Below are 13,369 nucleotides of genomic sequence, written 5' to 3' on the forward strand. Positions count from 1 at the left end.
AACATATCTTTAACTTAATATTTACCCGCTACAGGGCAGAAAGTGTTGTTTTTGTATTTTGAAGAAAAGGTATTGTTAATTTATTTTTTGAAATGTACTAAATATTTTTCAATTGGAGAAAAAACCTTCAGGTTTTACTTAAAAAGATCTGTTGCACAGTAAAAAGTTTAATAATTGGCTTGATATTTATTTTGAATATATTATATTATATTTTTTAACTTTCAAAATGCTCTTCTGAAAAATCAAGTTTTTTTTTATTTATGACTATGTTAAATATTTATTCGCCGGACTATGAATAGTCCGGCGAATAAATATATTTTTTGAAGAAATTCAAATAATAAAAAAAGTATTTTCACAACCTGAATTTTTTCCTCCATTTATCTTATTTTACCGTCTATTTTTAAAGATAAAAATTATAACAATGGTCTTCATATCACAGTTTATATTGAAATATGCTTATGTGTTTTTTTTTATCAAAAAAAGATGAATATGGATATATGTCAATATGTACATATAAATTTGCTAAGTATCTTGTACATAATAAAATTAAAAGAGTCTCTGATAAATAAAAGCTTACTCAAGTCAACCATTGATAGTGCCGAGAACTCACACTTGAAGCGACGTGAGAATTATATGATGTATGAACATATGTATGAATTTCTTAAATGTAAGTAGTGTTGTTGTCAATCATGAAAAACACCTGTATAAAGTGATTTATACAGGTATGATGACACTAAAACCAACCTATGACAGGTCTTAAACCCTGTAAATACCCAGACTTTCTTCTTCGTCTATATTGAGATGAGTTCATGAGATTGTTTATTTTTATTCGAATATGCTGAGATGTGAGTGAGTGAGAGGGAGGTGAGTGTTAAAATAAATTTACATGTAAGATATATTGAAAATATTTCCTATCACGGAGTTATTTCGTTTTCAAATTCAAAACAAAATAGGTTTTATTTTCAGATTTATATGAATATGATTAATTGTGTCGCCTTCTTTCAAAATCCGCCAGATCCATGTAAGTCGATTTTTAAAAAATGCAAATTCTCCAGGTAACATTTATGTTTCAAATATTTGTCTATCATTAGATAAAATATTATGAAATAGAGAATTTTCCTATTTTTTTTGATTTTTTTTCAGTATTAAAAAAAAAACACGAAACACAAACCGATATTGACGTCATCTTAATTTTTTACTTATCCCCGCTCTCTGATTGGCCGATATGGGTCAGAAGGCAAGTTTCATGAATATATCGGAGTTTGAAATACAACGCTGTGTTTAAGTATTTTTTAGCAGGGTTTTTAACTATTTCAATATTTTGAACCCATAATTGGCATTCCGATAGAGTATTAATCTTAAAATAGACTTTTCTTATGCATAGTTGTGAAGAACTGTATTGGTACTCATGTTTTTTGTTTGCATTCTGATTTATCATATATTGTAACTGTTGTTCTTCCTTCCAATAAAATAAAAATTAAAAAAAAAATATTAAAATGGATGTAGCGGATTTTGAAAGTAGGTGACACAATTTATGAAAATACCAACTCATACAACAATTCTCAAATGTTGTTTGCGCTTTAATATTAATGTCACTAGTGGTTTAATACGATTGCTGGTTAATTGGGTAATCAAATGCTTGTAATATACGCACAAACGTAAATATTAAATTACCTAGTACCACATACAGTGATGGAATATTGAAATATAATCAGAAGTTCATTTCATGTAAATTTAGTGTTCAATTTTTAAATGTTCGTAGTTAGTACTTTTTACTCGAAATATCTAGTAAAAATAATGTTATATTATTTGGAAATATACAATTTCCTTTATTTTTTTTTATTATAACCCTTATCCGCACCCAATGGTGCATAGGGCACTGCATCGAATTGACGCAGTGTTATCTTGATCATTACTTACATGAAGGCAAGGTGATCACTCTTGCGCTTCAGGAACCAGTCCAGGGTGATATTAAATAAATATTAGTGTAAAATCACTAATATTTATTTTCACCCCCCCTGGGAATCGAACCCGGGACCTCCAGTACGGTAGCTAAACACGCTGACCATTACACCACGGAGGCGGACAAATAAAAATTTAAAAATTACTAATCAAAAATATATACAATTGTTAAGAGATTCATCGATTATTTTATATAAGTCGGCTAAATCGTCAAATCGGCCATATTGCTGACAATACTGACTAGTCGGTATTTGGCAATTACTAGAAAAATCGTCTGAAAAATTGATGCACAATTTTCACTCTATTTATTCAAGATATCTGTATTTTCAAAACAAAAATACCATATTATTATGCAGAAAATGTATTTGATTTAATAAAATAATAACAATCACAAAACAATTATTTTATATTCTTATTTATTTATTTTCTATTGATATTTTTTAATCCATGCTGTTTTATAAATATTTGGCGCCCTTTAAATGATTTTTCCCCAAAGCGGCACGTAAAAATTGGCCATTTTTATATTATTCTAATGAGTAAGGTTTTTTTACTGTGGTAAAAAAAATAACGTCGTCTTAAATATTTCTCACTTTTGAAAATAACCTTTTTTAAATAGTATACTTTTAAAATTATCGGTAGTCAGCAGGTCAACTGCACATTGGATGAAGTTCTACTATTTTGTTTACGAAAATCGGCAAAGTAAATGGATATATTGCATCTAAAAAAAAATAGATAGGATAGAGCTAGTTGATATTAATTTTATACTGTTTTTTGCTAATTAAATTTAGTTTTCCATCACTGTATATTGTGATCCATTCTGTATCGGAATGAAGTGGATCCCCATTGTTCCATACACATAATATATTACATACAATATCCTATTCGTATTAAAAGCGGATCACAAGTGCGGAATAAAATTAATAGGGATAAGCACAACCAAGATAAGCTCTTAAAAGGCTTAAAGAGAAAGATGAAGGGTATATCAAATATTCAAGAATTTAGCGTTGAATTCCTCATCATTATTCTCCAAAGTATTGTCTTAGTTATTACAGAAATATGTCGCATATTGCTGATAACGGATATTTTTTATCGATCTGATCATCTTCATGAATATTCTAACCAAAGTTGAGATAAGATGTATAAGCAAAACAGTTGTTCTGGGATCGATCATAATCATGTGGCATCGAAATATGAACTCAATAACTCGGAAACCCACAGTATTTTTCTACAAAAGGACATTGAAAGCTGTCCTACCGCATTCCCGAACTGATACAGAAGCATCTAGGCTTCCTGACAAACCTTCTCTTGCAAAGCAATTTTTTTTACAAAAAATATTTATCGAAAATATTAGGTCTTCCGTATCTGGAAATTTTATTCATTTTCTGATTGACCGAGTATATAGTCGACAGGCGCCGTGGCGTACTTGGGTAGACGCTCGACTGCGAAACTGGCGTCGCGGGCTCCATTCCCGCCGATTGCAACATAAATTCAAGAATGATATATTTTCAATTGGTCTGGGTATTTGTGGCGTATTTTTCAAATTTACCTTCTCTATCCTTGCTTTCCTACCTGCAGACAAGCCTTTAAAAATAGAGGCCTGACGGGATTAAAAAAATATGCTTTTGTAAAGAGATAAAACATAAATAAAAAATGGATAGATTTAATCAAGTGACTGCCGAATCAATTAATGAGATAAAACACTAAAAATTGAGCATTTGCGCATTTTTTATGCTCTGTAACCATCTGAAATTCAGTTTTAGGACATATAGAAACGGATCTATAGATTTTTATTAATGTACAGGTAAGTGACAGTTTTTTAAGTTTTTTTTTAATTTTCGATACAAATGTATCGAAAATTGTACAGACATGTAAAAGGTTCTGCGACCATTGCATATTTAACATATACAGGTTTCAAGAATTAATGCAATTTTGATGTTCAATAATAGGCAGAATGGTAAACGTTACACAAGCGTACAAAGTGATCGCTTTATCCAGCCAAACTCCAGGTCGTAAGCCCTAGGATGCTCAAACTTCCATTTCTTTCATATAAAGAGGAACGATAGATGTTTCACATTAAGTTGAGATAGCTATAATAAGATTTTCGACTCAACTGATTTGCAAAGCTAGCTAAATAACTAGAATCCAATGAGATAATAGTAACAATTATGACATTCCATGAATACACACAGGCGTTTAATTAGCATAAAGCTTTCGTGTCTAATGTGTGATGCGCGATTATACGAAGAAGCTAACAGCTAACAATGGCTGACATAGACAAGATTAATGCCTACTGGATTCTCTCTAATTGCAGTGTTTGTATCACGTAGTGATGTGTGGGAAGTAAATTGAGATTATATTGTAATGTGATAGAAATTTTAATGTGTTTGCATATCTAGAGTATAGAACAGTATGAGAAATCTGATAATAAACTCGTATAATTTATATTATACGAGTTTATTAGTAGAGCTAAAGACAAAATTTAAACCAAAACACTTGTTATTTCCACTTGAGTTATATTTATTTTTATTTTAACGACTAGGTTCGGAAGTTACAGATGCATTCATCTTCCGTTGTAAATATATTTTTTTACCACAAAGTAAATGCCGAAAAAATAAATAAAAAAGAGTTAAAAATTATGACAGAAAAAAACATATTTTTCGCTTTTACAACAAAGTGATTCACACAAAGCTAATAAAAACTTCTATCAATATATCGGAACGTAATTTAAATATCCGATACGATCTTCGTATTTTTAGAAAAATAATAAATAAAAGTATTATTTCATGCTTAAATACGAACTTTTGTACGAGTACACGCATGCAGCCCCGAATGCCCCAACGATTGCTGCTTTTCTCGTTTTTTCAGTTTCCTTTCTCATAGTTTTTTTTTTATTATATATAAATATATACGATTCAATTTCATTCTTTTTGTGAGGATTTGGACACCCAAAAATATAATCACGCTCACAAATGTAGTGAGCGTGATTATATTTTTATACTTATTTGAGAGAAACTTATTTTATTAATAGATTTAGCTTTTAATTTGTAGAACTCCATTTTAATTGTTTAATTAAATATTTAAACCAAACAAAGATTTTTAGTGTCTACTAAATTGTATTTTACTATTAAAAACACATAAAAGTGTAAAATTAGTGACAATTGTTTCGCCTTGTTATGGCATTTTCAAACTTATGTCATAAGTTTAAAAATGCCATAACAAGGCGAAGTAATTGTCACAAATTTTACTTTTATGTGATTTTAATAATAAAATTCAATTTAGTAGACTCTAAACATCAGTGTTTGATTTTAATAATTAATATAAAAACTTGTTTCACTATAAACACCTTGTTTTCTATGGATTTCAATGAAACACAGATGTTTTATAAAAAAAATTAAAAATTGTGCTCTATAATCGGAATTTAAAATACGAATACAGGAATACATCCGGCCGTCATGATAAAAACACGAAATTATGTGCGAGAGTTATTTATGCCGTTGTCTATAAGGCGCGGAATAATATTTATCATTTCCCAAAACGGTGTTTCTTTTCATTATACCTTCATATAGACTACAAATTACACTTCGTATTATTTATGACCCGTATCTTTTTTCCCCATTCGCGCAATGTATGTAAACAGTGAGCCATTTCTCGCAAAACAAGTATTCATAATTCACGTCACAATTTCTCTGCGGGAGAATTCTTTCACTAAAAATTACACTGAATTTAAAAATGCTCGTTTGAATTTGAAAATAAAATAATTCCTCAGATTATGGGGAATTTAAATTAATAAAAAGGTATCTAAGGTGTTGGCTTTAATATCCGAAATTGTCATTATAGATTTTTGACTAAATTGTATTATGTACAATCCTTCGTATGTGTTACATACTAAGGATTGTACTGAAAATTTCATTATCATTTTTTTATTAGAATGTTAAGTTATATTTTTTTAATAATAAGGCAATTAGTTTTATTCTTACTGTCATCCATGAAAAAAATGTGAGATATACATATATATATATATATACATATATATATATATATATATATATATATATATATATATATATATATATATATATATATATATATATATATATATATATATATATAAATTAAAAATATTTTTTTAAATTGTCCAAGTGACTCTGAAATCAACATACGGTTTAAGCAACATCGCTTATCGTGACATTACTTAGGTTTCAACTTTCAAACAAAGTTTTATAGCCTATGGCTACTCGCGTCTTAATTTTTATAGTTACTATAATTTCATGTAATTCATGAGCGAAAATTCTAAGCAAAAACACTCGCTTTCTCAAAGGCATGAGTAAATTGAAATGAAAATGTGTTGGCCCTCGGGTTGACCAAAAAATCACCTACTTTTTTACTTTAATTTTATTCGGTTGGCAAATAAGTTATGTTTAAAATGTCGCACACATACGGTTAATGATTCATGGTTCATGGTATACCATGCGTTACCGGTGTGGTTTTTACGAGGAAACATAGCTTTACTTTATTTATATAATAATAAATTAATACATTTTTCATTTTTTATTGTTATTTGTTTTTGTTTTTAAGGAAAAAAAATATTTTTACAGCATTTAAAAAAATATTTTTTTCATATTTTTTTCTTAGACTAAGAAAAATATACTCTCATATTTATGTATGACCCCTTGTTCTTTGTTCCTGATAAAAGGCGCAATATAAAATATATAAAATATAATCTTAAAAAATACGCTTTATGTTTTGAAAAGTTTTAGTTTTATTTGATACAGTTTATAAAATGAGTCACAATGTGTCAGCAAAAACATTCAATGAAATAATATAATATAAAATATTTAATTATATTTGATTTTCAATGTGTTTATTTTATTATTTTATTATTTTTTTAATCCATGAATGAGAAATCGTTGATAAATGAACATTTATATAAAATTGAATAAAAATTATTCATTAAAATGACACTGTTTTCGGTAAGCTACTTATAAATAATGGGAAGTTTTCATATCAACCGTTGTAACCCCTGTATAGTTAAACCTATAAAGTGCATATCACATATCGACTCTTCTTTATTTTCAGGTAGATAATAATACCAAAAATACATATTTCGGTGTACCATATATCGCTCATTTCGTGCAACAATGACGTAATTACACTTTCTTTTAAAAACAAGTTAAATATGTCTAAATTGCGGAAAGACTATTTACATCGTGAGAAAAATAGACAGAAATGATTTTGTGATACACAACTAAAAATTTACGATTTTTGATAAATGACGTTGTTGAAAGGAGTGAGGGAATTGAGTAAAATGGCGCCATTTCTGTTGCTACAATGTCTGAACGGCATCTACAGTAATATTTCTAAAAGTGTAATTACGCCATTATTGCACCAAATGAGCGATATGTATAAAAATAAAAATACTTATTATCAAATAATTATATTTATTCAATATTACCCTGGACTGGTACCTGAAACAGAGGGCTGATCATCTTTCCTTCATGTGTTAATGATCAAGACAACACTGCGTTTGTATGATGCAGTGCCCTATGCACCATTGGGGTGCGGATAGCGGTATAAAGAAAGAAATAAAATGGCATCTAATTTTTTTTTTTCAAAATATTTCTTACTAATTCATGATGTTTCTAAGCACTTTTTCACTCTGTTAGCTATTATATTACTCTCCGTAATGCGATGGCTTGAGTTTTGTAATATGTAGTTGGTAACCAGTGGAGCCCATCTGGAAAACTACCTTTGAGTGCCCAAAAGCTTTATTCGCCATTGAATATCGGTATGAATTCAGAATTCACCTTGCATTATACGAGTATACTACAATACTTAGCACAGAAGCCGTATCTGCATTCAAAGGAACGTAGAAAGCTGGCATTTTAATACGTTTTAACCCTTACCATTTAGATTTTTTTCTTTTTATCATCGCGAATGCACTTAATATTAAATAAACAATTTTGGCATTTACGTATACAATAAACAGTATGGGCATTTACGGGGCTGACGATCGTCATAGGCTGGTTTAAGTGATCACTTTACACGTGTAACATTCACCAATTCTACCCATTATTGACAACCACGCTACACAAATTCTTGGAAGTTCTATATAATATATATGAACGAATTCAGAAACACTGTTATTGAATCATTAGAACTTCACTAGAGACATCTATTGGTGAGATGAAAAGATACATTTTATTGAGCAGAAAGTGTTATTAAGTATGTAATAGACTTCCATATTCTTCTCCATCTTTGATGGGATGTCAAAAAATAATATGAAAATTGACTATTGGAGATAATCCAGATTTGTGAACAAGTATTTGGACAGACTCAAAATGTTGTAAATTTTAAGTTAATTTTTTTTTTTGATTATAGTAATATGAACTACTTGGTCAAGCTGAAGTGGATGTTTATAATCCACTTTATAATATAAACATTAGATGTTTGTGTGAGGTGTGAGCCAAAATATTAAAATGGCATTGTACAGGCATCCACTGGAAAGCTTCGATAATTACCATAGTTTGTTGCAGTACTTGTTACTATGGCCAAAAATTGGAATAATATTTGGATTTTTATTTAAATAATTCAAACAATAGTATTTTTTTTTACTAAACACAGTTTATACATTCAAATAGAAATATCCTTGGCATTCAGGTCCTTGCAATATATTACTTATACTCAAATTAACCAGATGCCTGACATATATAAAATAGAACCCGGTCAGGAATCCAAAATGAATGAACTGAAAAAATACTGTATGGAAAAATATACTTATGTGTTAGTGATTAGTTGTATTTTTTTTCCTTTTAACATCCTTCTTACCTTTTGTTTTTTTGCATGCCTATTTACTGTACCTTTTTTTTTTGTTTTATATTTTACATTTTGCCCTGTGTTTTCTTATTTGTTACTTTTTTAGCTGTTTTTCACTCTTGTTTACCTTTATCCCATGTCCCAAAATGAGTAATGGAAATTCTTCTTCAAACCCTTATCAGCACCCGAATGGTGCATAGTGCACTGCATTATATAAACACAGCGTTACCTTGATCGTTAACACATGCCGGAAAGTTGATCAGCCCTCCGCTTCAGGTACCAGTCCATATTAGAAATTATAAAAAATATTATTAATAATAATAATAAAACCCTTATCCGCACCCCAATGGTGCATAGGGCACTGCGTCATATCAACGCAGTGTTATCTTGATCGTTTACATATGAAGGAAAGGTGATCAGCCCTCCGCTTCAGGTACCAGTCCAGGATAATATTGAATAAATATTACAGTGAAAAAAATCACTTATATTTATTTAACCCCCCTTGGGAATCGAACCCGGGACCTCCAGAACGGTAGCCGAGAGTGCTGACCATTACACTACGGAGGCGGACGGATAAAAAATATTAGAGTGAAAAAATCACTTATATTATTTGACCTCTCCCCCCTGGGAATCGAACCCGGGACCTCCAGCATGGTGGCCAAGCGTGCTGAACATAACACTTCGGAGGCGGACATTACACATCGGGAATATTATTTATGTGACTTTTGTATGTAATGTGTTTAAATAAGTAAATAAATAAAAATATGAAAATTAACCTGTCGCTAAAACTAATTACAGAATTTTTATGCACTGAAATATATAAAGTGCATGTCAGTTACTCCCCTTGCGCTTAGTATTGCAATGTATTCCCCTGTACACGTACTCTAGTTCCAGACTTATTAAGATTTAATAATACATTTGATGTGCGCTCGGTAACCCGAGGGCTGGCTGTTTACGTATTGCGCGATACATGCAATTACGGGAGCAACTCATTTGAATATACAGTGGCTAATATAGTTTTGTACCACTATACAAGTATGGTATAAATTAGTTTACCCGGGTCAAATGCCAATTATATTCCCGACTAAAGTGGAGCTGTTGAATTCATCATGCTCTGTGTAGGCACTTTGAGTATGCGGATTGTAAGGGTGTGCGGAAAATTTAATAATAGAGTCTTGTCTGACATAGTGAGAGAAACACTATCACATAACCATATAAAATAAGACTTGAAAATACAGGACAAAAACCTCACGAGAGTACGTAACAATTCCACAAAGTTAATGCCAAATCAAAAAATAATATTTATTTCTGAAATATATATGCAATCTAGAAGGAGTACAAGCATGCAACCCCGAGTAGCCTAACAATTATTTATTCTTAATTTTCTTTGTTCTACACCCTAAGCTCCCTCACTTACGACATACATTACCCATCAAATATATTCAACTCTTATATCCAAGAATCAGGAGCACAGGACTAATCTACACTACCCAACCTAACCTTACTTACCTTCAGGTGATTAGCGATCAAGTTAGCATTACGTTCGTCCGATACGGTGCTTTATGCACCATCTGGGTGCATAAAGGTTTAAAAAGAGAGTAGACTACTTTCCAAAAGCTTATAATATTTCGAAGCTTGTCTTATTTAAGTATGCATAAATTTGAGTCTTAAGGCTGAGATCTCGAGACGTTCAAATTCAGAACGCGAACGGTTGCGCTAGGGGTCGAACGTGTTTCCGCGCGCAAATTTGCCTTTTTTTAGAATATACATATATATATATATATATATATATATATATATATATTAAAAAATATTTTTTAATAATAATAATAAAACCCTTATCCGCACCCCAATGGTGCATAGGGCACTGCGTCATATAAACGCAGTGTTATCTTGATTTCAAGGAAAGGTGATTAGCCCTCCGCTTCAGGTACTAGTCCAGGGTAACATTGAATAAATATGACAGTGAAAAAATCACTTATACTTATTTTACCCCCCTTGGGAATCGAACCCGGGACCTCCAGAACGGTAGCCGAGCGTGCTGACCATTACACTACGGAGGCGGACAAAAAATTATTTTTTTAACATCTTTTAATATTTTTTTCTTTTTCCAAAACCATATTTATTACGAACAAAAACTTGTTTTTTTCCATAAAAAAACGATATTTTAAGCAAAAAATTCAATTACGTTTAATGTTACCTGGGTTTAAAGAAAATCAAGATGCTATTCATCGTATATTGGACCTTTTAAGGTCTTACTTCGTAGGGCTTGAGAACTTTGTTTAAAAGTATTAAACCTTTGAACAAGATGTAAGTTACAGAAATATTAATAAAGATTTTTAAAAATCCATAGTGCACTAGTGTGCCATACATGGTGTGCAACGTGAATTTCACACATCGTGTATTTTGAATTAAATAAAATATGGTAATCATATCGTTTTAATGACAAGGTATTTATTTTATTTATTGTTTCGACATTAGCTTTGTGGTAAGACATGTTACAATGATTAAAGAAATGATTAAAAATGATGGAAGTTTAACTTCTGAAACATGTAGTCTATAATAAAACTCAAGTGGTAAAAAACAAGTGTTTTCTTTAATCACTGTAACAAGGTATTTAATTATATGTAAATACTAGCTGGCTACGCTTTGCTGTGACTCTGTCTGGTTATAGAAAAAAATCACACATTTCTAAATGCATTTGTATATAAATATGTAAGTACGTTTCAAAAATGTTTGATTTTACAATGCTTCTGGGGCAATGAAAATATTAAAAACATTGTTGATTCTAAATGACAGCACGTGTCAAGAAGCATGCTGTCCGCCATGAGCAATGTCTTATATTGTGTGTGTTACTGTTTCATTTAACAGATGGCGCTGTTGCCATTGAAGGCCATTTAAAAAAAAAAAGTGCATTTTTTATCTTTCATCCGTTGTTTATATAGATGCACGCGCGTATTCCAATGCAGCGTTGTGTCAAATTTCATTGAAATTTGCCATCATTAACCAAGCAATCATTGAATGTCTTAGGAGATTTAAGATTGTGAACAAACGATCGTTTATATTTTTTTTTACAATACAATACGTAGAAAAAAACGTGCGTGTTCGAATGCAACATCCTGTCAAAATTTCAAAGCAAGCGGTCAATTACTTAGAAGATTTAAGATTTTGAACAAATGAACATTTAAATTTACATGCATAAAAAATAATAAAAGGTACAACCTTCGATTACAATTCAATAACGTGAGAAATAATTATAATAAAATAAAACAATATTAAAGTATGATATAAATATTTTATTTAAATTCATCAGTTGACAGAACAATATACCTACAGAAAACAAATGTCCTCAATTTATTTAGTCAGTATCTAATTCAGTATTTTGGTCAACAAATTAACAAATAATCAGTAAAATATCTAAATGGTCAGTGAATAAAATTATAAATGATGAATGGTCAATATATTTATATGCGGTCAGCTATTAAATAAAATTGCTATAAGTTGCAAAATCGGAATTTACATTTAAAATTTCGATGTAACCTAATTTCTTCTTCTTCGGGCCCTTATCCACATGTAATGGTGCATAGGGCACTGAATCAGATTGATATAAAGTTGACATGATTGTTAATTATAAGGCAAGATTTTCAGTCCTGCGCTTCAGATACCGGTAATCAATATTTAAGTGAAATTAATATTTTATATGTACAGTCGAACCTCTTATAACGAGCACCTCTCATAACGAGTAATTCGCATAACAAGCAAAAAAATAGTGAAAAAGTTCGTTCCTTAAAAAGCGACATTTCGCATAACGAGTTACAGAGAAAAGGCAAGTCCCTTTTTCTGGACATTCACTTGTGAGCCGGGACTCCCGCGCTATTCAAAACAAAGAATGTTTCTGTAAGTACGTGTAAGTACGTTTCTAAAATGTTTGATTTTACAATGCTTCTGGGGCAATGAAAATATTAAAAACATTGTTGATTCTAAATGACAGCACGTGTCAAGAAGCATGCTGTCCGCCATGAGCAATGTCTTATATTGAGTGTGTTACTGTTTCATTTAACAGATGGCGCTGTTGCCATTGAAGGCCATTTAAAAAAAAAAGTGCAGATGCAGTGCTTCAGATACCGGTAATCAATATTTAAGTGAAATTAATATTTTATACATACAGTCGAACCTCTCATAACGAGCACCTCTCTTAATGAGTAATTCGCATAACAAGCAAAAAAATTGTGAAAAAGTTCGTCCCTTAAAAAGCGACATTTCGCATAACGAGTTACAGAAAAAAGGCAAGTCCCTTTTTCTGGACATTCACTTGTGAGCCGGGACTCCCGCGCTATTCAAAACAAGAACGCTTAACGAATAAGATTCTGGAACAAATTATGCTTGTTATGAGAGGTTCCACTGTATTTATTTGGACCCTCTGAGAATCGAAGCTAGAACCTCCATCATAGCAACCAACGCGATGACCACTATGGAGGCGAACAAATTTACTAAACCAAAATTGTTATTTAAAGTTAATTTGTGAATCTCCACTGACTACTTTCAAAATTAATAATAATAAAACCCTTATCCGCACCCCAATGGTGCATAGGGC

The sequence above is a fragment of the Brachycentrus maculatus genome, unplaced genomic scaffold, assembly GCF_059751285.1.
Source record: "Brachycentrus maculatus isolate JH-2025_06_01 unplaced genomic scaffold, ASM5975128v1 h1tg000024l, whole genome shotgun sequence".
NCBI lineage: Eukaryota > Metazoa > Arthropoda > Insecta > Trichoptera > Brachycentridae > Brachycentrus > Brachycentrus maculatus.